The 27,069-nt window shown below is 36.5% G+C and overlaps 1 protein-coding gene across 6 annotated transcripts in view; it reads left to right on the forward strand.

Annotated features, from left to right (window-relative positions):
- Positions 1 to 4,338, forward strand: part of LOC145663829 (neurocalcin homolog) — a 30,226-nt gene extending 25,888 nt beyond the window's left edge. For 5 of the 6 annotated variants that reach the window (XM_081729926.1, XM_081729927.1, XM_081729928.1 and 2 more), the window contains exon 6: positions 3,893 to 4,338. The gene's annotated coding sequence lies outside the window, so the exon portion shown is untranslated. Of the gene's footprint in view, positions 1 to 1,838; positions 1,948 to 3,892 lie in introns of all 6 variants that reach the window. The other variant, XR_014127278.1, reaches the window with a different exon arrangement.
- Positions 4,339 to 27,069: the final 22,731 nt, after the last annotated feature.

Raw genomic sequence — 27,069 nt, forward strand, 5'->3', positions numbered from 1 at the left:
TGTTCCTGAGAGATCCAAACAGCCCTGTCTCCAGAGACTTCTAGCTTCAGAGCGACGCAGCCAGCCCTGCTCCTAGTGCTCCGGTACGATATGCAACCAGCACTTCTCCACGGCATTCCAGTTTGCAGCCTTCTGCATTTTCACATGGACCTTCTTCGCATGTCAGTGTTTTTTTTTTTCATCCCATGTGTTCACACCCTTTAGTGTTTTATTTTGAGGTTTAAAAGTCACTAGTTCATAAGAACAGATGACAGACATTTTTTTGAGCCGAGGATTAAGACATTCCTCATTTTGAGGTTTAAAAATAATAATATAGAAGTACACAGTTAACGGATCAACTCTAAGTTTCTAGAACAATATAGCAGAGTGAAAACATTTTTAAATAGAACTAACAGCACGTTTGTAGGTAACGCGGACGAATTTAGAAAAGTGAAAACAAAAACAATTCCAGTTCCGTGAAATGAAAGTATTATAAAAACCGTAGACAATTCAGTCTAGGGGTGCAGAAGAATCTATCAACCTCCTAGTTACCACTCTTGCTTCGTAGAAAAGTGACATTGGGAAGGAGTAGTTCTGTTACTGATGGCAATGGACGTAAAGGCATTGTAAGTACGCTCGCATAGAGCTCTGTTAGTGACTCTGGTGAAAAATACACATAGACAGTCCTGACATGTAAGACGAGAATGTGAACCCTTCAATTATCTTGTAAATATCATTCATTTAATAAGCTCTTTTGGTAATGGTTTATCTTATATACACTTGGTTATATATTGTTGTAATAAATTAGTTTTCTTCATGTAAAGCCTATAAAAGTGAATTTCTAATTCTATACTACCTCTCTCAATCTTAGTCAATCAATCAATCATATTATTTTTTAAGATTTGTTAATATAGACCCTATATTAGATAGGGGAAGTAAATTCACTTCTCAGTAGGGGGAAATTAAGTGCTCACCCTTGACTAGTTTCAAAACCAATTAGCGGAGATTCTGGAAAAGACTAAAGTAAAATATTCATCTCATTGTATCAAAATTGTATAACATTTACAAAAGCATATCGCGAGATTCATTAAAATCGAATAATTTTTTATGAGTTATTGAATAATTTTTATGAGATTATGAGTTAACAGGCCCACACACAACTGTCGGTCGAATCGATTTGTAGAAGCCCACATCACTAAATGTGTTGGTTAAGGTAACAAAATACACTCTTTTTAAATGAGTATCGTTTAAAATCACCATTTCTTTTGGCGATTCAATTATTCTACACTTTTTTCTTGACCAAATCGTTGCTTGTTCTGAACTATTCTCTGTTATTGTTTTAAGTTCTTTCTCTCTGATTTAACATGCTCTCTACTTATGAAGATATATAGTTTCCATTTGCTGTTGATTTGCTTCATAGTGATGTTTTCGATCAAAATATTTCTGATCACCTTAGCGTTGATTTTTACACTGAAACTGATATATGTTTAGGAATAGTAAATTCTAGAGACATGTCTTGTCAAGGGCGTCCTTGCATTTATGGCTAGTTCTGAACAGCCGTAGTTAAAAAGTCACTGAATTCTGCCACCCTTCAAAGGATTCCATCTGTGAGGATCAGGGCCGGATTTACATATAAGCTAAACAAGCTATAGCTTAGGGCCCCACTTTCTTAGGGACCCCCAAAAATACAGAAGAAAGTAGATGTAGAGTCCCAAACTATAGGATAAAAAAGACAAATTATAAAGTTTACATGCATCAACAGTATTTTGTGTTGTGTATTCTACTATAAAGTAAGTAATGGAGCCCCTGCTGCTAGTCTGATCCCAAAAAGTCATTGGTTTGCTCATTTCATTATATAGGGTGCTCATGTTCTCTATGGACTGCCAACATGTAGCATACAGATAATTTGTCATTGGCAATGGACAACTGGACATATAGAGGGCCTCATTAAATCTAAATCCGTCTCTGGTGAGGATAGACTCTAACTGTAGAAAAGAAAAGTATGAAAAATTCTTTCCTTAGCTGCCTGTTGTAGTCAACATTATTATTGTTGAGCTTAGTGAAATAAATCCAAGTAGCTTCTTTGTTCCTACTTTTACCCAAAATACTCTCAATTCTTTTAAGAATGGATAACAAGAATCAAGTAACAGTAAGTTACTATTTCTTCCAGTAGAGAGAAATTTGAATACTTGTCTTTGTCTTTGACGTCAATCGGCAGACTTCAAATGGTATTGAACTATACAGATTATAATAGACTTTTCGAATAATTCTTGCATTTAATAATAATATGTATAATTTTAGTTAGGGATGGGCACGAGTCGAGCTAAAACTCGACACGACTCGAGTTTTGGGGTCGAGTCAAAGGTAACTTTCACGTGTCGAGTTCCAAGTCGAGTCACTGTTTTAGGTCGAGTTTCGAGTCGAGTTTGATAAATGGCTCGCTCGTTCAGCTCGTTTTAACTCGTTTTGAAACCGTGGCCTGATTAAACTGGAAAGTGAAAACCATGAGAAATGTAAGCAGCAATGTGGAATACTTTTAGTATTGCTCACGACAGGGTGAATCTCGTCTCGTACTTTTAGTGAATCTTGTGGGGTACTTTTAGTGTGTCTCGTGTCGTCCCGATAACGAGACGACAATAGTTTTTTTTTTTTATGACGAAACAGCCTCAAATGTCGTGAGCACCAATCAAGATTGAGAACTGAACGGTCAAATTTTTGAGCCCAAGAAGAAGCCCAACAAGGGTAGTGAGGTCAACCTACTCGGCTCGGATCAACTGAGCGAAATACTCGAGCCGGCTCGATTGGGATGAGCCATCGACTCGGTTGGGACAAGCCATCGACTCGGATCAATTGATCCAATGGCTCGAGCCGGATCGGTTGGAGTGAGGCACCCACTCGGCTCATGTGAGCCATTGGCTGGAGCCAGCTCCGTTGAAACGAGTCCATCGGTTTGGTTTGACTCAGGTCAACTGAATCGATGGCTCGAAATTACTCGGTTGGGTGAGCAATCAGCTCAGTTCGGTTCGGTTCGAGCCAGCACAGTCCGATGACCTATTGGCTCTGGTTACTTCTCAGTTCGACTCGATAGTGAATGAGCTGTGAACCGAGCTGCTCGATCCGTTGACAACCCTAAACCCAAGCCGAGCAGTTTTGAACATGTTTGGCAGGCGCCCTATAACTTTAAATAATTTTTGGCTCGAGCCCAAGTACTTGCTCCTCCGGATCTCAAACTCAAAATATCGTGACCGTGTCCTTGCCTCCTGAAGACTTCTCGACGACCGAGATCGACAATCAAATAGTTTTCATTATTCAGATACAACCCGCCTACCTTTCATGGTTGTTGTTATAATAATAATAATAATAATAATAATAATAATAATAATAATAATAATAATAATAATAATAATAATAATAATATCATTAATAATTATATGGTTTATATAGGATACTTGAAGAGACTACTTGGAACTACACATAGGGTTTACCTCGAATTGGCTCGACTCGACTCGACCATAAATTGAGTCGAGTTGGAGGAAGTTTTTCGAGCCGAGTTCCCGAGTCGAGCTAAAAGATGTTTGTTTCGAGTCGAGTCGAGTTTCACAGAAAACTCACTCGGGCCCATCCTTAATCTTAGTGCATCTCAAATTTATCTCATACTACTCATTCTAGCTTTGGAACTTCTTGTATAAAATCAAAGGTAAATTCTGACCAAATCATATATTAAATAATAGCGTTACAGCTTCATTAAATAATGTGTCTGATGAAGGCAAAGTTAATTTGCCGAAACTGTAACGCTATTATTTATTATTTAACATATGCTTTGGTGAGAATTTGTCTTTTATCTCATATTTATCAAATATTCGATATTTAATTATATGAATACAAACCTATCTTTGATTTCTTTTGGTTACAGGTATTAACCTCATTACGCTTTGCTTTCTTTACCAAGAGAGAGTACTTTCCCAACATTCGATCGGGTCCATTCAGAAAAATGTCTTGGTAAGCCGTGTCCATTAGATAAAGATGAAATGTATGATAATGGTTAAGTATACATTTTATTGATGATAAAATAAAAACAGGAAGTATTAAGTTTAGTGTGTCGCTGTGATGAGTGAATATGTAAGCAGAAAATGAAGTTTGACGTTTCTCAAGTTGTGTTTAATATAGTAATCAAACAATTTACCTTGTTGAAATAAGCATATAAATTGTCAATTGTTTCAGATTTTGGCGAGTTTGTAAGTTATGCTCAGACGATGTCTTTCAGCTTCCATGTTGTGTTTCTCTACTATACAAGTTTCCACATTATAAAACAATAATATAAATATTTTCTGGATGTTCTTGTGTATAATAAATTGATAAAATGCTTATTGTATTTTATTCTGCGTAGATATTCTTTCTTGTATTGTCAAATCCAAAATCACTGACAGACAAAACAAGGTGAATAAAGTAAAGGAAAATTTCCCATCCCCATCCGCAGTTAAAGTTCACAGTAATATTTCATGAAACCCATAACTTTATAAATGAACAATATAACGGTTTTTGTTTCCATCAACCATTTCTATGATGTTCTGATAAATTTCCAATCTAAAACTGGCTGACAATATATCAAACATGCAACGAATTTCTTGTTATGTAACGTTTTATTTCCTTTTACGTACTTCTTTCGTTACATTTATAGCCCACAGTTCGAATACTAAATATCAATCACCACTAAAAACTATTGATTGCACAAACATGAAATTAAAATCATTACATGCACATCACAATTACCTTTTTATTTTTCAAAATGTCTATTAATTAATTTTTCAGTTGTCATAGCAACTCGAAACAAACAGCTATTCGTAATTACTTCCCCTACGATTACTCCTTAATTATATAAAATCAACAACATATTATCTATTTTTCTTCTTCTTAACAACAGATTGTACACTATTAAACACCTTTGCCCAGAATAGCTACAAGACAAATGGAAGTAATTCACATGTAAATAATGCACAGATATACAACATCGTTGTAAACACTTGTTTAATACTACTATCTGCTATTATTAGAAAAAAGAGCAATGTTTCAATTTTACATGACACGGTTTTGCTCTGGATGCTAAAAGAGATGAATGATTAGTGAAAGTAAGTAATAACGAAAGTATTAGTAGAACCCTCAGAAAATGAAAATAGACTGGTTATTTGGTTGTAGGGGAACTTCAGAACAGTACTGTTGTCCTTCTTTGTTATTTTCAAATGAAAAAGGCACTTGGAATCATGGTTTGATGATATGAACAATTTATTGAAATGCATGCAGCGTCATCAGCAATCACAAAATCATATTCGATTGCAAATCTGTATCTCAAGTTTCGGTTCTGTACCAATAGACTTTCAGCTGGACCAGCAACTTAAGCAAAAAAAAAAAAAAGACTGTTAGGTATAACAAGCAAGTGAAAAATAACCTGGAAGTTGTATGACGAGTGATTGATTTAGTTATCTTCTTGGTTTATCAAAAACTATTTCAGAGGATACTAGAAAGACAAGGGCGGTTAATAAGGGAAACTACAATTAATTGCTACAATTATTAAGAAAATATCTTGGTATGATAAAGCTCTGGACAACAATTTTCAAACAGCGACAAATGATCTGATTTATAACATTGCCACTGTTAATAAACGAATTGAAAAGGAAACAATCAATTAACCCTCCATTTCTATTATATTATACGAAACGAGTGATATATAATCATATTTAAAACTGTCAACGGTTGTAAAATACATTCTTCCTCATGCAGAAGTTGCTGAATGATTACGATGTCAGTGCAAACAGCGACGCAAATATGCTAGTTGTCGCCCGTAGCAAGAACTCGCCTTAGCGGCCCCGTGACCAACCAAACCAAAACGCTCCCCCAAATATTTGCCCAATTTGGCGCCCTCCCAATCCGCACCCGGGGCATAAGCCCCGTTTGTCTCCCCTAGTTGCATCACTGAGTTCAAATCATAATGCAGATACTCTAGCAGAACACTTTTTCCAAATACTTGAGTGTTATTTTGTATCATAGTAGTTCCAAACTAGTCGCTCACTGTTATGATAGTGCTGCAATTGTGTCCAGAGACAACATTGTTGTGTAATGTTCTTCAAAAGAAAATTAGGAATAAACATCCTGATACATTATCTATCCCTTGCTTAGCAAATCGGCTTAATTTAGTACTCTGTCAGCTATCAAGGAATGTATTTCCTTCGTGATACTCAGTAATTCTTCAGACTTCCTCAGAGGCAGCCCACAAGGAAGTAGCACCAATAAAAATTAACATGGTATCGCTTCAATCTAAGAGGAAAAATATTATGTAATAAACTAATAGTTGTGTGCAACAATTTGTACTTTAGAAAAGTTTTCTTCTTTTAGTGCGAAGTGAAAAACACTAACTTTTATCGATGCTACTTTCCTCACGAGCCGCCTCCAGATTTTTTAAAAATATGTCCCACAGGTGGAATCATAATGCAAGGCTTGTTGAAACAATAGTAGAGCACAAGAATAGCTTGATTAATCTGCTATATACTATCTTTGATTACCCACAACCATCGGCGCAAATCTGTCTTCAACATTGGGGGGGACGGGTAAGACCGTTCCCATATTATATATATATATATATATATATATATATATATATATATATATATATATATATATATATATATATATATATATATATATATATATATATATATAAGCCATGCTCAAAATATTTATGAAGTTGAAAAACAATGCTGCAGGATCAGGGGAGCAGAATCGTCTTCAGTGGCGTATTTAGGGGGCTATTGGGCTCAAGCTCTCCCGAAATAAATTTGTTAGTTTTTCGCATTCCACGTACAACAATAATCCTTCTTACCATTTTTACGAGTGTCATCGACTTTCCATTTTCTTATGCTTTTTGTTCAGAAATAATACTGTATTTGTCAAATTTAATTTCATGTAAGAACTACTTCCTTTTGTTCTTTCTTTCGTCCTTTCTACTTTTCTGTTTCTTTTTCTTGACGTTACTTTCTTTGGTTTCGTGTATCGTACTTTATCGACCGTTGTCAGTTGTGATTCAAGTCGGCCATCATCAGTAACACCAAAACTAAGAGGAGTTGATAAGCGAAACTGGTGATATCCACACAAACTTGCGCCGATATCAACATGACGGGACTTTAGTTATTATAACAAAGGAAAAATTATATCGTTTAGTTATTTTTAAAAGAAGGAAATGTTTGAATTAAAGAAAATCAAAACGGGGGAATAATTAGGCCGGGAAATTAGGTAGGCCAAGATCATGCTTCCTGTTTCTTGTATGAATAGAATAAAGAGTTAGATTCACTCCTAAATTTTTGTATCATATCATATAGGATTTATCGGTCTGCAATTCTTACCATTATAACTTCAATTTATGCATAAATTAAAATATATTTAATTCTCAAACTCATGTGGGCAATTGCCCACTTCCTTTCCTGTGTTGGGCATAGCCCCTCGAAACAAAATCCTAAATACGCCATTGGTTTTCTTCAACATTGGGATTCGAGCAGATTTGAGGCTTATTCTAGGGAAGGGAGATGAAACTCACATTACGGTAGATGCATCTGATTTCTGAGGTGAACCTGTTCTAGAGTGTATTATATATTAGGCAATGTAGATGAAGTAGTAGTACATATCAGTATTACAAATCACTGCCGTGAACACATTCTGAAATCTGAATACATGCATATTTATAATTGGTATGTTTCTAATTAGGCATCCACAAAGATCCACGTTAAAATTGTTTTATAATAATATAAATAATGACTTATCCAAAACTATGAAGAAAGAATATCAATTATGTATGCCTATGACACAACAATACTCTTATTTTAGCAAAATGATGATAATCTCAATAGCATTACAGGAGTCGTTATAGAAATCTGACGCATGTCATATACTCTTTAGGTAACAGATGTAACCTTAAGATTATGGAGAAAAATATTCCAGCAATTAAATTCTTTTCTTTGCTTACGAAGCACCCTCTCTCAAAAGAAAAATTGAAACACGCGGAAATACGTAGGAACAAACCATGGTTCGACCAGGAATGCATTAAACTAACAAGAGAAGAGAAAACAGGCAAAATTACGTTGGCTAGAAAATCCTAATGAAATAACTACACAAAATATCGTAGACATCAAGCGGGAAACTTCCAAAATTGTTAAAACAAAGAAACGCAATTTTTTTAAAGCTAAAATTAAGGAACTTGAAGATAAAAATAAAAACATTCGGGACATGTATAAAGGAATCAACGAATTTAAGAAAGGCTACCAAACTCGTGCTTCTATTAAAGAAAACTGACGGAACAGCTCTCACTGATACAGATAGCATTTTAAATAGATGAAAAGATTTCTTTGACGATTTGCTTAACACGCAGCCAAAAAGTAATGTACATGGAGAAAGTTAGATACACACCGCAGAACCGTATATTCCAGAACCCAAACGAATAGAAGTAGAAATCGCTATAAAGAAATAATTAAAGAAACCCAAATCTCCGGGTGTAGACGAAATTCCGGCTGAGCTAATTTTAGCTGGAGGGGGAAAATTGTTGGAATAAGATACACAAACTCATCCTCCTTATCAGGAACAAGGAAGAATTGCCACAAGAGTGGAAAGAATCAATCGTTGCTCCAATCCACAAGCAAGGCGGCAAAACTAACTGTATTAATTATCGACGCATCTCTCTTCTGTCAACATAACATAAAATCCTTTAATCATTCTATTAGCAAGATTGACCCCATACTCAGATGAAATGGGGATTATCAGAACGGATTTAGACGAAATCGATCAACTATCGACCAAATATTTACAATTCGCCAAGTACTCGAAAAGAAGTGGGAATAAAATACCCCGGTACATCAACTATTTATTGATTTTAGAAAGGCTTACGACTCGGTTAGGAGAGAAACATTATACAGCGTTCTTAAAGAATTTTGGAATATCGTAAAAGCTAATTAGATTAATTAAGGCATGTTTAAATGAATCCCAAAGTAAAGTCCGAGCAGGAAAAGTCCACGAGCTTTCACGCCGAGAATGGCCTGAAACAAAGAGATGCGTTGTCGCCATTATTATTCAACTTTGTCCTGGAATCAATGTCCTGGAATATATTATTCAACTATAAGGAAAATCAAAGATAACAACCAGGGCCTACAGTTGAACGGTGTTCACCAGGTTATGTCGTACGCTGATGGTGTAAATTTAATAGGGGATGATAGGAGAACAATAGAAAGAAATGCAGAAGTCTTATTAAACGCTTGTAGGGAAATGGATTTAGAAGTAAATGCAGAGAAACTAAATACATGGAAGTGCGTCGGGACCCTAATACGGCAAATTATGGACGGGTTAAAATATTAAATAATACTTTTGATAAAGTGGATACTTTCAAATATCTAGGATCAATATTAACAAACGAAAATCATATTCAAGAAGAAATTAAATGTCGACTAAAAACAGGAAATTCCTGTTACTATTCAGTTCAAAATCTCTTGTCGTCGCTAATTCTGTCGAGGAATTTGAAGCTTAAAATATATAAAACGATAATCATGCCTGTTATTCTGTATGGTTACGAAACATGGTTGCTTACTCTGAGGGAAGAACATAGACTGAAAGTATTTGCGAACAAAATCCTGAGACGAATATTCGGACCCAAGAGGAACGGGAATGGGGAATGGCGGAAACTTCACGACGAACAACATAATTTACACGGATTACCAAACATTGTTAAGGTCATCAATTCTAGGAGCCTTAGGTAGGCAGGTCATGTAGCTAGGATGGAAGAAAGTCTGGATTGGAAGATTGTTTCAAAGTCTGGACTGGAAGACCAATCGAAAAACGACCATTAGGAAGACCAAGGAGCAGATGGGAGGACAATATTAAGATGGATCTCAGAGAAAAAGGAATTCAAAGTAGAAACTGGATCCAGTTAGCTAAAGATAGAAGCCAATGGAGAGCTTTTGTGGACGCGGCATCGAACCTCCGGATTCCATAGGCCATAGAGTTTAGGGATGCGTTCGAGTCGAGTCGAGACAGAATTTTCCTGGCAAAATTCGAGTCGAGACACAGCTCTTCCAATAGAAAAATATATATTTTTCGAGTCGAGACATCACTTTTACAGCACATTTTCGAGTCGAGACAGTCTCAAATCTTGTCTCGTGCGCATCCCTAATAGAGTTAGTTAGCTTACGAAGCATGAGTAGATACCTAGGCTGATACTACAAATAGATTAAATGCGCATTTACTGAAAAGATGGGTTCTACTGACATGGGTAGTTTATATACTCTTCATATGCTAGGGCCTAGGGGAGAGGAGGAGATAAGATTTCACATGAGGTTACGTCACGCATACTCGCATACCTTTATTTTCATTAAAAATGGAAAAGCCAAGAGAAACCAACTTTATCTCACTTTCCTTTGTGGCAGTCGGACACAAATCATCACATTGATCAGCAAAAATCACTTTCAAATCGGATTATTTGGATAGCCTCCAGTTCCAAAGTTGGGGGGTGGGGGACATGTCCCTTCATTTCCGCGGAATTTGTGCCTGTACCTACAGCTGACACAACTTTCCAGCATGAGGAGAGGAGCATATCCTCCTCGGTAATTTTTTGCAATGTGTGCCCAAGTAGCAGAAGTGGAGTTAATACATATTGATGAGACTACTAAACGCACTACAGCGCGAAGTTCAGTTTGAAAGATGGAAAAGCCAAGAGAAATCAATTTAATCTTATATTCTTTTGTGGCAGTCGAACACAAATCATCACACTTATCCCAAAATGCACTTTTCACGTCAGATTATTGGGGGGGACAGTCCCCCCCAGCTCCAAGATTGGGGGACATGTCTCCCTCGTCCCCCCTGGGATTTGCGCCAGTGCCCACAACAGTAGGATAAAAACATTTATCCTGAGACCTGGGAATTTGATTCACAGCTTTTTGACTTTAACCCTTTCCTTGTATTACGTACTGCAGACCAAGTCACTTGATGTAAATTACTGCATTAGAAGAGTAATAGAAACAGTAAACTCTGAAAAACAAAAACAATTTTGATTCAGTATAGGGAATCGTGAAACAAAGATAGGTCCTTCCAAGAAGAGACATTGCGCAAATGAAGTACTTACATGAAAACATATTATCATTGTTTATATTGTGAAATGCGGCTAGGTTCAACTTAGATTCAGTATTTTGAGGAATTTCACATTTCTTCAGCTACTTGATGAAAAAACATAGAGCAACCATTCCCAAATGCAGAATTTTCTTCAGTGAAAGAAAGTAATGCTCAAAACTTCGATTTCGGCTGGCTTGGAAGCAAACTCTGCGATGCATATTCTTCAGGTGATTACCTACCAATGGCTGTTCCTAAACTTCTCATCTACTTAAATAGAAGTGCATTATCATCGTCTGCTTTCAAAAAATTCTGTAAGTTTTTAAATCGGGTTACTACCATTGCAGTTACTAGTTCTATTGCCAAACGCTCTTTCTCAGCAATTTGATGAATTCACACATTCTGCAGAAACACTCAAGTCAAGAAAGGATACTGATCTACCTTTGATATACATTAAAAAAAAAAAAAAAAAAAAAAAAAAAGCTCGTGAAATCGCAAGTTGAAAATGATTATGAATTTTATAATCATGTGATTGAAAAATTTGGTAAGAAATAAAGGAGAATAGAGTAGAAATTTAAGTGAGATGAGTGAATTTTGCTTTTAAAAACAGATTGACAAAGAAAGGCGACATGATAAATATAAGTTGTTTTTAATATTTGGTATCCTAACTCGTAACTATTGGTTCCAACGTTCCATGAGTCACCGACCGCCACTGGTTGATATACGTTTCGTAAATATAGCAAACTGCTATCTTTAATCTAAAATCATTAAACTTTCTTTCACCGCGGTCTCTTGATTTTCAGTTTATTGTATAGTTTTAAACTACACTGAGAAAATTCCGTTATCCGGACAGCGGTATATTGTGCAAATATACAGCATCCTTATGTTTAGTGCAGAAATCGGTACAGATCATATAATCTCTGTCGAGACAAAGGGCGTATCTCATTTTATCAACTTTTCCAAGAGACAAGTTTAAAGATGTTATCATAAGTTTATTTTATCATGTTTTGTCAAAATTTAATTTGATCTCGTAAGTTACATACCTGATACGAAGAATATCAAACTAAATTTTAAAAGAAAGCGATAAAATAAATAATGAGAAAACGTTTAAGCTTGTCTCTGGAAAAGTTAAGAAAATGAGATACGCCTTTTTGTCTCAAGAGGGACCATATACCGGTATTATTCATATACTACGTACAGTACGTACTGCCCTTTTCCCCGCTTAGATGTTATATAATGCCGTTGCAGGATGTCTGACATCTAACAGTCTTCCTATATTACGTACGTATACGTATGTTACATACGTCAGCTATGTGTTACATGCGTCCATCTGTACGTAATATCCTGACTAGTGCTGTCGAAATCGGTTTTTGAAAAAAGTGAAATTTCATAAAACCGAAATGTCGGTTTTGAAAACCGCATTTGCGGTTTCGGTTTTGAAAACCGCATTTGCGGTTTCGGTTTTGAAAACCGCATTTGCGGTTTCGGTTTCGAAAACCGCATTTGCGGTTTCGGTTTTGAAAACCGCATTTGCGGTTTCGGTTTTGAAAACCGCATTTGCGGTTTCGGTTTTGAAAACCGCTTTTGCGGTTTCGGTTTCGAAAACCGCATTTGCGGTTTCGGTTTTGAAAACCGCTTTTGCGGTTTTGGTTTTGAAAACCGCAAATGTCACAAAAAATCTACAGCACTAATATCAAGTAACGACGAGAAAACAGCAAAGAATCTTTCCCTACACCGGCTCACAGTTGCCAAATGGAGGGAAATTTCCCTCGGCGGCGTAGGGAAAAATGATCAAAATTTGCAGAAGGAAAAGAAGGTATTTTTTTTTTAAATGTCCTAAAGTGTAGGGAAATTCTATACTTTTACAATTGGCAGAATAAAAAAAAAAGTTGCAATTTCTCAAAGAGGCACACTATCGTTATTGGGAAGTAAAAAGATACAGAATACAATATGATCGGTGTTTCCGTCTAGTATAAACTATTGCAGGTGTCTGGGACTTGCGATAAGAAGCCAGTCGACACATGCAAAACCACAACATTCACATTTATCGGAGTGGCAACAAATCAACAATAAAATTGTGTATTGCGATAGAGATTTTCTTTCTTTCTTTTCTCTTTCTTTATATTAAGAAAGAGAGGTGGTGCCTTTTTGTTAACAAAAGGAAGAGTGGCAGTACTATTTTTAAAAATATGGGGAAAGAGTAATAATAATACAAAAGATGTCAGTCTAAGTGGATGATATTTCAAATTGAATTTCATGAGTTGCATGTGTAGTGATCTTAAATAGGGATATACCTTATTTCTATTGAGGTTAGTGTTGGCTTATTACCCTATTTTAGCGGGTACCACCCGATTTTCAGGTTATATATTCGTCCCCCGCTTAAACATATCTTAATCACGAAAAACCACCCGCTTTTTGGGATTGGAGAAAAATCTAAGAGGACTTAATTGATAAAGTGTTGGCATGGTATATTCAACGTAAACCACTACACCTTTGACAATCTCAATCGCGATTGAGTTAAATTTGGACTCGCGCTCAGGCTCAGGCTCTGGGCTGTCTGAGCAGTGCGCGTGTGCAGAATCATTTGCTAATAAAAGATCTGCTCTAATGCACAATGGTTTTCTTTGTATAGTTCATGTGTTTTCTATGTAATGTATTGGAGGTTCTATACGAATGAATATTCGTTTGTAGATGATGTAACGAACATACTTGAATTATTAATGCTTTCACAAGCTACAAGAATGCCGAACGACAATTTCAAGTGTAACTTTAAAGACTCTTATAGAAGCGAATTTACGTTTCTTAACCAGGGCAGAACTCAGTTTGAAGCAAAATGTATACTCTGGAAAACTGTTTCGTTTGAAAAGTAGGATGCAGAGAAGCAAATTGGACCTCCCCTGATTTTTATATATTTTGTAAACTAGATCACGAGGAACACGAAGCTGAAGGCGTTTTGACATTCCGACCTCAGGAACTCGAGATATTAAAACTTAAAGTTTAATATAGACGCTATATGAAAAAAACACAATATTCTCTATACGAAACATATTATGTCCTGTGAGATATATAAAGGTACCCAAGAAAGTTCTGTCGCTTTTTGTGGAGTTCTGTGTAAAATTGACCCTCATACCGTGAGTTGAATGCGAATGGAGATAAGGCGAAGGTCAGTTGTTGGTGTGGGTGTATCCGACATTCTACCTGGTTGTGGCAGTTCAGTTACAACGTAAATGTATGTAAGGACGGAGTGAATATGAAACCTCCACAGAGCGTCATAGGGGCGTGTATGCTGTACGAGTTCCAACTTGGATCAAACGCCACTGTAGCGGGGCGGAAGATACCTCAGGCCTTTGGTGAGGATGTCGTGATTACGCAGACAGTGCAAGGGTGATTTAGCAAGTTTAAGAACGGTGACGAAACACTCACGAAAGACGCATCACACGTGCCGGAAGACCAACACATGTACAAAATGAGGATCTTCAGGTAGCAATTGAACCGAACAGACATGTGAGGAACTGGTGCTAACATTCAATGTTAGTCGAGAAACCATTCGCCAGCACCTCCATTAATTTGGGAAGCACTACAAGTTGGGTCTATGTGTCCCAGATGATTTGTTTCCGGGCCAGAAGGCTACGCGTGCAGACACTTGTGATTCTTTGCTGTCTCGTCTGAGGAAGGAGCCATTTCTGGACAGGATGTTGACATGTGATAAGAACTGGGTCCTGTACGAAGCTCCACGGCGCCGTCATCATTGGTTAAAATTCCATGAACCGGTTCCAAAACAACTGAAATCAGTAATGCAGCAGAAATTCCTCCTGTGTGTTTGGTGGACTGCTCACGACATCGTGCATCGGGAACTGCTACCGGGTGGTCAGAGCAGAACATCAATGCAACTGTCTACTGTCAGCAGTTGAGCCGTGTTCAAGAAAAACTCAAAACCCTGGAGCCAACACTTCTCAATCGCTAAGGGGTTCCCCATTACGGGACAACGCTATGCCCCACATAGCTAGAATGAGCCGGGACACCATCCTACACCTTGGATGGGAAACATTATTGCATTCGCCATACTGTCCGGACATTATACCGTCCGGTTATCACCTGTTCCTTTCCTTGGACACTCACTTTAGAGGACTCCAGTTCAACTCCGTAGTAGAGGTGCTAAATGCACTTGATAAATTCTTCGCTTCACGGCAAACCAAGTTCTACCGCGAAGGAATCCATGCCCATCCCGAACGTTGGCAGAAGGTCATTGATACTGATGGGTACTATTTTTGATCTTCCAGGTACGTCTTAGGTGACATATCGATGCTCTAAGTGATAGGTAAAAAAGCGACAGAACTTTCTTCGTTACTTTTATACATATTACATAAAACTACTGTATAAGTTCTAGTATCTCGAGATCGGGAAATCGGAATGTCAAAATTCGTTCAGATAATTGCTAATTTTGGTCCAGTTTACAAAATATATAAAAATCAAATAGTGTCCTTTTTGCTTCCTGGTTACTTTATGTTCGAATATCTCGAGTTCCGAAATTCGAAATGTCAAAATTCCTTCAGATTCGTGTTTCTCGTGGTTTAGTTTACAAAATATATAAAAATCAGTTGGGGTCTAGTTTGCTTCCGTTTTCATTTGATGTTCGAATATCTCGAGTTCCGAAATTCGAAATGTCAAAATTCCTTCAGATACGTGTTCCTTGTGGTCTACTTTACAAAATATATAAAAATCAGGTGGGGTCCAGTTTGCTTCCATGGTCAATTTATGTTCGAATATCTCGAGTTCTGACATTCGAAATGTCAAAATTCCTTCAGATTCGTGTTCCTGGTGGTCTAATTTACAACATATATGAAAATCAGGTGGGGTCCAGTTTGCTTCCCTGCAGCCGAAAAGTACATTGAAAGTGTCGTCAAAGAAATAACTAAAAAAAAAAAGCTAAGGAAAAAGCTAATTTAGCTGTGACTCGTACAACCATCGAACTATCCCTTTCGCACTGTGCTGCACATATTACCATAATAGTCTTGGAGCAAATAAAAAAAGTTAAAACACACATATACATCAATACATTTGTCTCGGTCGATAGATGCTTTCACAATTGTTAAAAGGTGTAATTAAAAACAGCAAACATTGTTTCTGCTTTGAAAAGGACAATCCTTATAAAACCGCAAACACGGTCTCGGGCGGCTTTCGCTTTCGAAAAGAGCTTTTGCGGTTTCAGTTTGGAAAACCGCATTTGCGGTTTCGGTTTTGAAAACCGCTTTTGCGGTTTCGGTTTTGAAAACCGCATCTGCGGTTTCGGTTTTGAAAACCGCTTTTGCGGTTTCGGTTTTGAAAACCGCATTTGCGGTTTCGGTTTTGAAAACCGCATTTGCGGTTTCGGTTTTGAAAACCGCATTTGCGGTTTTCGGTTTTCAGAAAATCGGTTTTCTCAAAAACCGAAAACCGCAAATGTCACAAAAATTCAACAGCACTAATCCTGACCACCAATATATGGTCATTTGGGGCAATACCGACACCCTAAGGACATTAACGCTACTACAGGATTGTAATGAATTATTAAAGAAACGAATTATAGCCCATGATTAAGTATATTATTTCAGCTAGTTGACAGATACAATACATGTTACACAAAAGCAATGTGTGGCTGTGGAGGCACAATTAAAATTAACGATGAAGTGTCGGTCTTCCCCAACTCTATGGGGAAGACCGACAGGTTGTTGGGGTAATATCGACATCAACATTAAAAACCTTACGTACTATGATAGTGTCACTAATAATTCCACAACTAGTGTTGCCACGAGACGAGACGAGACTGCAGGCTGTCTCGTCTCGCCTCGTGCGAAGCATTTCTCGTCTCGAAAAAATGTGCTCGTTCCGTCTCGTGTCTCGTCTCGAAAGGTTCTGTCCCGTCTCGTCTCGTCTCGTCTTGTTTGTCTCGTCTTGTCTCGTAAAAAATATAGCAGCATACCATGGAAACGAAAGTAAAATGTAGCAGGCTGCACCATGCTAATAAAGATACAACAAAGTTACAAGTATTTCCCAGAACACACAAGACATGTCACGGTAGCTACACCGTGAAGCCTTCACCTCTAGTGTATGTGGTAGTCGGTTCGATCTCGGTTAGTGCCATGTGAGCTTTGTGATGGACAAACATTGAATGTGTGTGGGGACCGCGGTGGCTCAGTGGTAGACCGTTCACCTCTGGTGCTTGGGGTCTCGGGTTCGATCCCAGCCCCGCCAAGTGAACTTTGTGGTGGACAAACACCGTGTGTGTGGGTTTTCTCGGGGTTCTCCCGTTTCCTCCCACTCTCTTCATTCCACCATTTCATTCATTACTCATCATCACTGTCTCCTTTAGCCTAACCGGCATCATTGTGGGACGTAAAACTCAAAGATTTCATTTCATTTCATTTCATTTTTCGAATGTGTGTGTTTTCTCGAAGTTGTCTAGTATCCTACCACTTTCTTCATTCCACTAATTTTCTCATCATCATCCATTCGGCCAAAGTTGCCTAAAGGTCTTAAAAATAAATTCAAATAAGCTCACAAGGCAAGGACAAATAGTTTACAAGATAATATATCTCTGCTCTTAGTTGTCTGAGGCTTCTCGACCCTGGCTTTTTTTTTAACATTCTGAAACATTGAAATTTGTTTCACCAGTTTCAATACACGAATATATAGCAAATTGCTCATAGGTACGTCGAAGATGAAGACACTAATGCCAAATAATGTTTACACGGCAAAGTTCGATGTAAAGGTGTCACCATCCCCGACACTATCGTATACTATCAGCCCACTTGCTCTGTATAGTGTCTGTATATATATATATATATATATATATATATATATATATAGAGAGAGAGAGAGAGAGAGAGAGAGAGAGAGAGAGAGAGAAAGATGGAAAGATATATAGATAAATAGAGAGATAGATATGTGTGTACACTTTGATTTTATATATTCCAGCCTTTAGTTTCCACAGTGTTAACCCATAACAATCGAAAAACTACTTTCCATTTTAGCATGTTTAGATTTGCATTATTATTATTATTATTATTATTATTATTATTATTTTTTTTTTAAAAAAAAGCTCGGAACCAAATAATTTTATTGAGTAATGGAAAGTATTTGATTGAAATTTTATATGTTACTGCACAGTAAGCTCTACTTAAAGTGCCATAGTAATGGGAGCTGAACGACACATCGGACGAAAGAATGCTTGGGGCTAGACTTCACCTCCATGGTTGAAATCTGTTCCCATAACCGCGAGGTGTGTACTACTATGTGGTGGTTGCCCCGTTTGTGTAACAAACTCATGAGATTAGGTAGTGGCTAAAAAAAAGTTGATTTTTGGTTGGCCATTTTGGATTAAAGTTTCTTATATTGTCATGATCTATTCCCAATCATACAACGTACATCTTCATACCAAGCCGAGCGGTCTGCGGCAATAGACCATGGCTTGAAGGCCCCGGGTTGAGTCCTGGAAGGGTCATGTGTATGGATTTTAACAGCATTTGTTTTTTCGTATTGTGTCAGGAGGCGAAATCGTACGGGATAAAAGGATTTCAGTCTGAAAAAATTGGAGAGAATATCCTCCCCAGGATACTTTCATGGGAGTAAGGAATTAGTAAAAAAATTAGTAAAAATATAGGATATACATTTTATAGCAGGTTTAAAAATATGGTTTGGGTATCCTATTTCTTTTCTGTTAATTATGTTCTCCAATGTTCGAATTTTGATCATTCTCATGACATTTTCTGCTTTCAACGGAGTTCCATGAATATTATACCAAATGTTCTTTAAACTTATCAAGTTCGAGAGGTTTTATATGCCTGTAAGAAACAATTTCTGAAGATAATTCAGGTTCTAATGAATATTATTCACTAGGAAAGGGAAGTATTCCCCTCCTCTCAACATGAAAGCAGAGGGCAATTTCGCACTCTGGTCAGATCAAACATTTCCGCGTAACAAAACGAAGGTCCCCCTGTAAAACCACTTCACCTAAAGTGTTATTGTTAGTATCATAAATTTGCTGAAAGCAAACAATTTGAAGGGTTCGTCGATAATATCTTTGCTTTCTTTGTCCTTCTCCCCCTTCCAAACGAAGAGGTGAATTTTACAACATGACTGCTGTATAATAAGCGAGCGATTGGTAAAATGGTAAAAGTATGTTTTTATGTGTATGTGTGTGTGTGTGTGTGAGAGAGAGAGAGAAGACAAAATTTTAGTTGCAAGATGACATACTTCAATTGCCGTTTTCGGTTCATATAGCAAAAAGAATACCGCTACCAGAGAATAAAGACGAGTGTAGTCTGTTCTGTTCTCTTCCGCCATCTCAGCCAGAACTTTCAACTACAGCCTGTAATGAGTGTAGACCTTACCCAGTTTTCAAAGTGAATAGATGGTGGTGGTAGTTCGGTTTCTTGACCTTGTAAAAATCTTCCCTGTCTTTGATTTTGTTTGTCATCATTCCAGCCAGAAATAAAAAAAACTGAGAATTCTTCAGTTTACAGCAAGGGGAATTGGGGACAAGACATTAAGGATGATATTCCTGGAAGCTCATGTATCACGATTGTTTCATTCAATAGACAGAGGACACTTTTCTATAAAGGCTTTTCAACATGTTTTCTCACAAAGGGGATTTTCCTTTTGCAATATATATGACCACTGGCAATTTCAATCTTGGCCATTCCCGCCAGCGTTTTCATTTTCAAGACACGAGACGAGACGAGACATTTAACGAGACGTCTCGTCTCGCCTCGTTTTCGAGACGGGACAAGTAGTCTGTCTCGTCTCGTGTCTCGTCTAAAAGGGTTCTGTCCCGTATCGTGGCAACACTATCCACAACGTACATTATTGTTCGTAAAGTAGTTCATGGACTTTAAACAAACACGGAAATCTATAAGTTTAGGAAAGTAGAATACCTTTATTTACAGCTCCGGAAAATATTTTAAAATGTCAGTGAGTTACAAATGAGGGAAAGAATAATCACAAAATTTGTTCAATTACAAGAAATATATGAAGCAAAAATTTCTTTAAAAAATAATGTACTAAATGTGAGCTAGTGCAGAGAGCAGAAAAATTTTGTACTTCGTGATAAAATATTTGTTAATTTATGTTAATCATATGTTACCAAAAGTGTGGTTATAGATTAAAATATTAGTGTTAGCTTCATATGCAGGAAATAGCAAACATTGTACTCATATTTGTCTGAGATTTCACATGGTTGACACACAAGGAAGGGATCGTCTGGATGAAGAACACAGTCCTTGTTTAACCGATGAAAATATTTTGTACATTGAATTTAATCAGCGGAATTGTTTTTCCCGTAAACTAACCTCGGCAGATAGCACTACATATATACAAAAATGAGAAAACTCAAATATATATATTGTGTTTTCTCATTTTTGTTTCTGTGTTTTGCAACATTTTCATGTCTGTACATTCTTTTATATGTCACTTCCTTTTGATTTTTCTATCTTACTATTTTTCTGTGCAGATGTTAAAAGTTTGACACTATTGTCTTTCGCTTTACAGTACCACATCTCATTTCTTGGATGAACCCATACCCATCTAATATAATTAACTTTTCTTCTAGTGCGCGGTCATCTTCAGTAAATGTTGCATGCTCATCAAAATTTTTCTTGCAGTTAACTTTCAATAACCTGTCGCGTAATGTATCCGAGGGACTTGAAAAGCTCTTGAAACAATAGCAAGTAGCACTGGCGTCTCTGGCATGTAACATTTGGGGGCGAGGAGACATCAAAGAAAGTGATTTAAATGTTACTACCTAGCCCAACCTGTTTATTATCTTCGATTCCATTTGTTATCTTTCTGGTTACCTTCACGGGTGGGGTACTGACTGCCACGGTGCTGACTGCCACAGCCAATTAATGGTGCTGATTGCCACTACTGGCGCTGATTGCCAATATCAAAGTGCTGACTGCCACGATGGCGTGCTGACTGCCACGAGCCTGAGAGAAAGTTGTTAGACGTAACATTACCGGACGCCAAGAAGCATGAAAGAAACTAGATGATCCTTAGGATCGTGTTGTTCAGATCAACACCTAACAAAGGTAAACAGGTCTCTGTATGTACACTCATGTCCCAAATTATTGTCACATGATTATAAATATGTTGTTCTAGTAATATAATTTGATAACGAATTCGCCCGGTATTTCTTATAATGTTAGTATGTGTATAGTCGGCAAAGACAAGTATGTGGTAAATTTCATTTCAAAAGAGTAGTAAATAAGAACAATAAAACGAAAATAAAATTTTCTTGTCCATTTAGTTACATTTTATTTTACTCATTATGATTTTCGTATTTATAATTCTTTTCCTATGAAATTTATCACAAATATAAATTTCCTGATTACACACATAATATAAGTATTAAAAGTATTCTGCAAAATTATCAAATTATATTCTTACAAGAAGACAGTTATAGATATGCGACAATAATTTTGGACATGAGTATACTTTCAGTTTTGTCAGGGAGTGCTGCGTACAAAATTGGTACGATTAAGGTATTCTCACTTGAACTCCCTATGTCAGCATGAACTGTGTACAGCTGTGCAAATTGTTCCGAGCAGCTCTTGAAAGTTCCATCAAAAAAGCACTGCTGGCTGAACTTAACAAGGGAAGTTCAGGAGAAAGCACTCGCCTGCAGAGAAACTAAGCATGCCATTTGAAGTCCCAATTTATGCTGATTATAACAAGGTAATAAAATTCCTATACGGTTGAGAACGGTTCGAGATATTCAACTTGGAAGTTTATATGAGAAAATGAGGATATACGCATTTATACGCGTTAAGTACAACATAATTAGTAACGAATATTGACATACGAATTGAAAGCTATCGGAAGTAACAGAAAAAAAAAGTGTTTCGCAATAACTAACGGGTTTGTTAGATACAATTAGTCATTACATTGTTCACAATAATCATAGGTTAGAGATGAAAATTGATCACTGTTGTTCTTCTGTTTTATGAAGAAATGACACAGGCAAAATACTCCCTTGCACCATGAACATTTTATATGTGCAATTGTGTTGCATCCGTCAAGAGAACAGTTCGCAGAACCAAAGCAAAAAGCAAATTCGACAAGTGATTCAAAAGTTATAGGCCTATAATTTGTTCGTAACCTACCTTGCAGAACGCAAACTGAAACAATCCAATGTATCGCGGTGATCGGAAGTGATTCGTATGGACACGAACTTTATTTGATTGTTTCGTTGGTACATTATAACGTCCAGATGAAGAAGATTCATACTATGTACAAATCTCCTGCCATAATCTTTGATTGATCGGAATCAAAACACATCAAATGGTTGCACAAATCGTGTGCAATTCTTTGGTATCTTCTCAACCATTAGGTCTTTGCCATCCGTCATGCAACTTGTAATAGACAAATTGTCTGTGAATGGACCCCAGTGATCATGCAGTGATCAGGACCCCAGTGATTAATTAATAATCATAAATTTAGCATGAGGGATTAATTTCTCTCTTTCCAAATACAGTTTCTCCCAGGCTCGTGGCAGTCAGCACGCCGTCGTGGCAGTCAGCACCTTCATATTTGCAATCAGCGACAGTCGTGGCAGTAAGCACCAATAATTGGCTGTGGCAGTCAGCACCCGTGGCAATCAGCACCTATCCCCTTCACGGACCCCCTGACGTATATTAAGAACTCTGTTACGATCATTTTACAACCTGAATATTATATTCTAAATAAATATAATTATTTATATGTTATTCTGTCGTTAGTAATTTGGTAATGTTTAGCAGAAAGGGTCCAGCTATCCTTTCTAAAAATTGTTACAATTTCGGGAGTTTCAGTTCACATTAGGTTAACTTAATTTAGTTTAGGTTAGCTTAAGTTAGATTAGATTAAGTTTGGTTAGTTTATATTAGTGTAGGGGTCCAGCATAATTTTCCAAAAAATGATAGAATTTGTCTTATTTCTATTATTATTAGGCTAGTTTAGGTTAGGTTTAGTTAGATTATGTTAGCTCTAAGTACTTGAATCTACCATTTCTCCTGTTAATTTTGCATGTTTTACATACTTCTTGATCCCTTCTGCTAAACGTTTACCATTAATTTAAATTAGAATAAAATATTGAATATTTTGTACTTCAAATATTGGGGCGGACGCGTCCCCGTCGTCCTCCCGTCAGAGACGCCCGTTGCAAGTAGCATTGCAATCTTTACGGCCTCTATGGCTACTGACATTTTGTTCAAATTCCAGGAGCACCTCATGCAATGGAAAAAGGATTCAGATCTTTTATTTTCTATATGTTAATCATAATGTAGTATTTTTGATATATAGTTATTAAAAATCACAACGAAAGGGGGGAGCATCTGTCAAAAGTGTCCCAAATGTGAGTATCAAAAGTACCCCGAATTTATATGTTGCACTTAACTAAATCCTTACAAGTTAGAAACACTGCACACTGATGAACCAACTACATGTGATTGCACAACTTTCAGCTGTATGTTGTCCACCATTAGTGCTGAACAATAGAACTTTTACTTCTAAACAAGAGCTTAACAAAACAAACTCAAATTTTACAGTGTCCTTTCACTTCTCACTCGTCTCTTACACTTACACCTTTCTCGTCAAATTATTCTATTCATTTTTAAAGTTTTAGAAATATACATTCTATAAACCCCACAGTTTCATTTAGTACTGATTACGCCAAACTCCTTCACTTCCAGGAAGGATTGACAGCGCTTTAAGCTTAGATGTGTTGGTATTCCCCAATTGTCGGTCATCCCCTGAATGACTATACAGTTCTTTCATTCGTATGGGAAGTACGTTTGTTCGGAACACTTATACGGAAAATACGTATAGAATATATTTTTTCCGTCATACGTTTGCTGTGTGTTAGGTCCAAAAACTACAGAATTTACACATGTAACCTACGTTTTTACGTACGCCACATACATTTTTTCTTGTCAGTGTACAGGGAAAGGAACTGTCCACTTTACTCCTGCTCCACTAGCTTAATGTTTGTGAGATAGAGATTTCCTCAAATGAGCATTTATAGTTTCTAACTACTTCCAAAAGTTATAAAACTGATAGACTGACTTGACATATTTGCTAGTAATCAGCTGTAAACTACACCTAACCGCGTGTGATATAGCCTAGCAGTGTTTTCTCATTCAGTCTACGCATCTGTCAGCTGCGTCATAATTACGGTATTATGGTTGCCAGGTTTTTCTGAGATAAAAAAAGGAAGATTTTATTAAATGTTAAGGAAAAGAAAGTAAGATAAACTGTGTGGTATTATTCAGAATTTACTATAGAAAACAAACTCGTACGGTAATGGTTTCACATAGTAATATAGAATTAGTTTAATTGGTAACTAAGCAGTTTTAATTTTAAAATACTGCAAGACATAAAATATCTAAAGTATATTACAATTCACGAAATGAGGTGATCTCACTATAAAATATAGATCTGATAGACTATAGCATCGGTGCTGAAGGAGATCTCGAACTTACTCAAATATTTGTTATCTTTATTTACATTTTAATGAAGTCTTTGCATCTTTTGACAGTCACACATTATTTTTATACGTTCAAACAATCCTTCGAGGCCATATCAAAATTCACAACAACTTGGAGATCTGCTTTTATTAGCTCACAGTAGTTTCTGTTCTTCACATCAATATATCACGATTAATTGAAACTGAGACAACTTTCACAGAGGAAGGCTAGGGTGTTGAATCAAATTGTTCTGAAACATAAGGTTTGGATGTTGGTCAGATAGGAGATAACAAAGCATTTTCTCTCTGAATACTAACTTAGATCTGCTTTAGGTCATTAAGAGTGTGACAAATCAGTTCTTTTAAGTATTTCTTTCCCACTAACTTATAAAACCATTTTAAAAGTGTCCAGGAAAATACAACATATAATGGAAAATATGCTATGAAAACCTAAAATTTACTGGAAAAACGTGAGATTTGGCAACATTAGTACCCATAACTTATCATAGATAGTGTCGTTACCGTAGAGCATCAAATTTATGTTTCCAAGAAATCAGATTTTCTCAAAAACTACGCATAAGGGTTTATACCCTCCCAATCATTTTGTTCAGCTCAGTGAGATGTTTCGATTACTATGTGTTTCATTTTCGGACATTTTATTTTCGTTACACTCTAATAATATTGTAGAACTTTGAATATAACAAAACGTAGATATCCTTGTATTTTGAGTTCTAGATTCCTCCAAATTATAAGTGAAATGTTTCTTAGATTAACCCATTGCATGAGTTTTTTTTTTATTTTTTATTATTTACTGTGAAAAAATTGTTTTGCAAGAGAAAACAAATACGAGTAACGGAAGTACCGTGTAACATATAATCCATGGTTTTTATGGATTTTATGTCACTGGTTATTAAATATTTATAGAAAAGGTGTCTCTAGGAATAATTTATATTATTATATTATTTTGTACCGAAAAAGCTTTTTCTTTTTTGCCTATTCTTTTGTTTTTGTTGGTTATGCCCCCTGGCGGGACGTACTAGCACGACGGATGAGCTTTCTCTATAGTAGCCATAGTTGTGCTGGAGCGTCCGAGGGAGGAAGTATAATGGTTGTTTCGCTACTATTATCATAATTTGTGATCGAGTTATTGTATCAAAAATTTATTCTATATACATAATCTACGAGTGATATTCAGTTTAATTCTGCTGAAGTTTAAAGTTCGAATGTAATCATGAAGTTTAAAGTGGAGTGCTGTAACCTCATGTCGGCTATTTGTTCTATTCGATAGCACGGATTGGCTTAATAAGGCAGCGAGGTACGTAAGTTTCATGCTTTTCCTTTCTTCATTATATTATTCTTACATTTAAAGGGCCGTTTGCCATTTTGTTAGTTTTAGGCACTTTGCCTATAACTTTTCTACTTTTTTCTCAATTGAATTAGATTCCTGCATTATTACCAATCGGCGTGACTAATTAGAACAAGTTAGCTGGTACTGAGGCAAATAGTTTACGCTGCTAATTGGACAATAGTCTAAGATTGAATCTATTTAAATTCTCTTTCCATTTTCACGAAGACCATAATGCAATACTGATTGTTGAATTGTTAAATATATGTTGATTATTGGGTTCTTGAAAGTTTAAATATACTGTTTGAATTTCTAAAGGAGATCGGTTGTACGAGTATTATTTTATGAACTCAATTCCTACTCCTACTACTATTCAGAGATTTATTTTTATAGTATTGCTTGTTAGTAGCGATAATAGATTACGTATCCTTTCTATATTTCAGTGTGGAATTACGAAACCACTAAAATTAATATCGGGGGAAGCGATCGATGTGTTCTCCTCTCCCACCCATACATATGCGCTAATTTTCGAATCTGAGGTTATATCTGATTTAATTGAAAATACTAAGATACCGAAATTAGCGTAATATAAGTATGGTTACAACCGGTAGACTTAATAGTGCCATCTATGCGGAAACTGTGGAATTACAACTAGCTTCAAACGTTCCCAATCTGGTTCAATATGCATTAGCAATTACACACCGTTATGTAGGAAAGCACAGATTATTTACCACTATGGCCCATACCTGTCCCGCTATGCATTATAGGGTTTAAGTTTTAGAACTAGTAGTAAACAATACTGCGTTTCAGTACTTCTCCCGACATATTCAGAATACTTTCATAGTGCAGCCTTGATTAAAAGTATTCTTATCTTCATTTTACACTTATATGCAGGACTTCTGTTACGAAATGATGCTGATGGTTTAGAGAAAACAGTGAGAAAACATGTTGATAATGTATTCTGTAGTACTAAGTTCATATTTCAAGAAAATAAATATTTCATTGCTCTAACATTTTTCACTATATTTTTAAAAAATTTAAAAGTATCGCAAAATCCCTCCGAAAATCTAACAAAACTCAGTGATGTAGGTGATTGGGGCGTCGGTATGCACCTCAAGATATCAAACTTTAATGAGGG

The sequence above is a fragment of the Thermobia domestica genome, chromosome 11 (genome assembly GCF_964235325.1).
Source record: "Thermobia domestica chromosome 11, izTheDome1.hap1.1, whole genome shotgun sequence".
Taxonomy (NCBI): Eukaryota; Metazoa; Arthropoda; class Insecta; order Zygentoma; family Lepismatidae; genus Thermobia; species Thermobia domestica.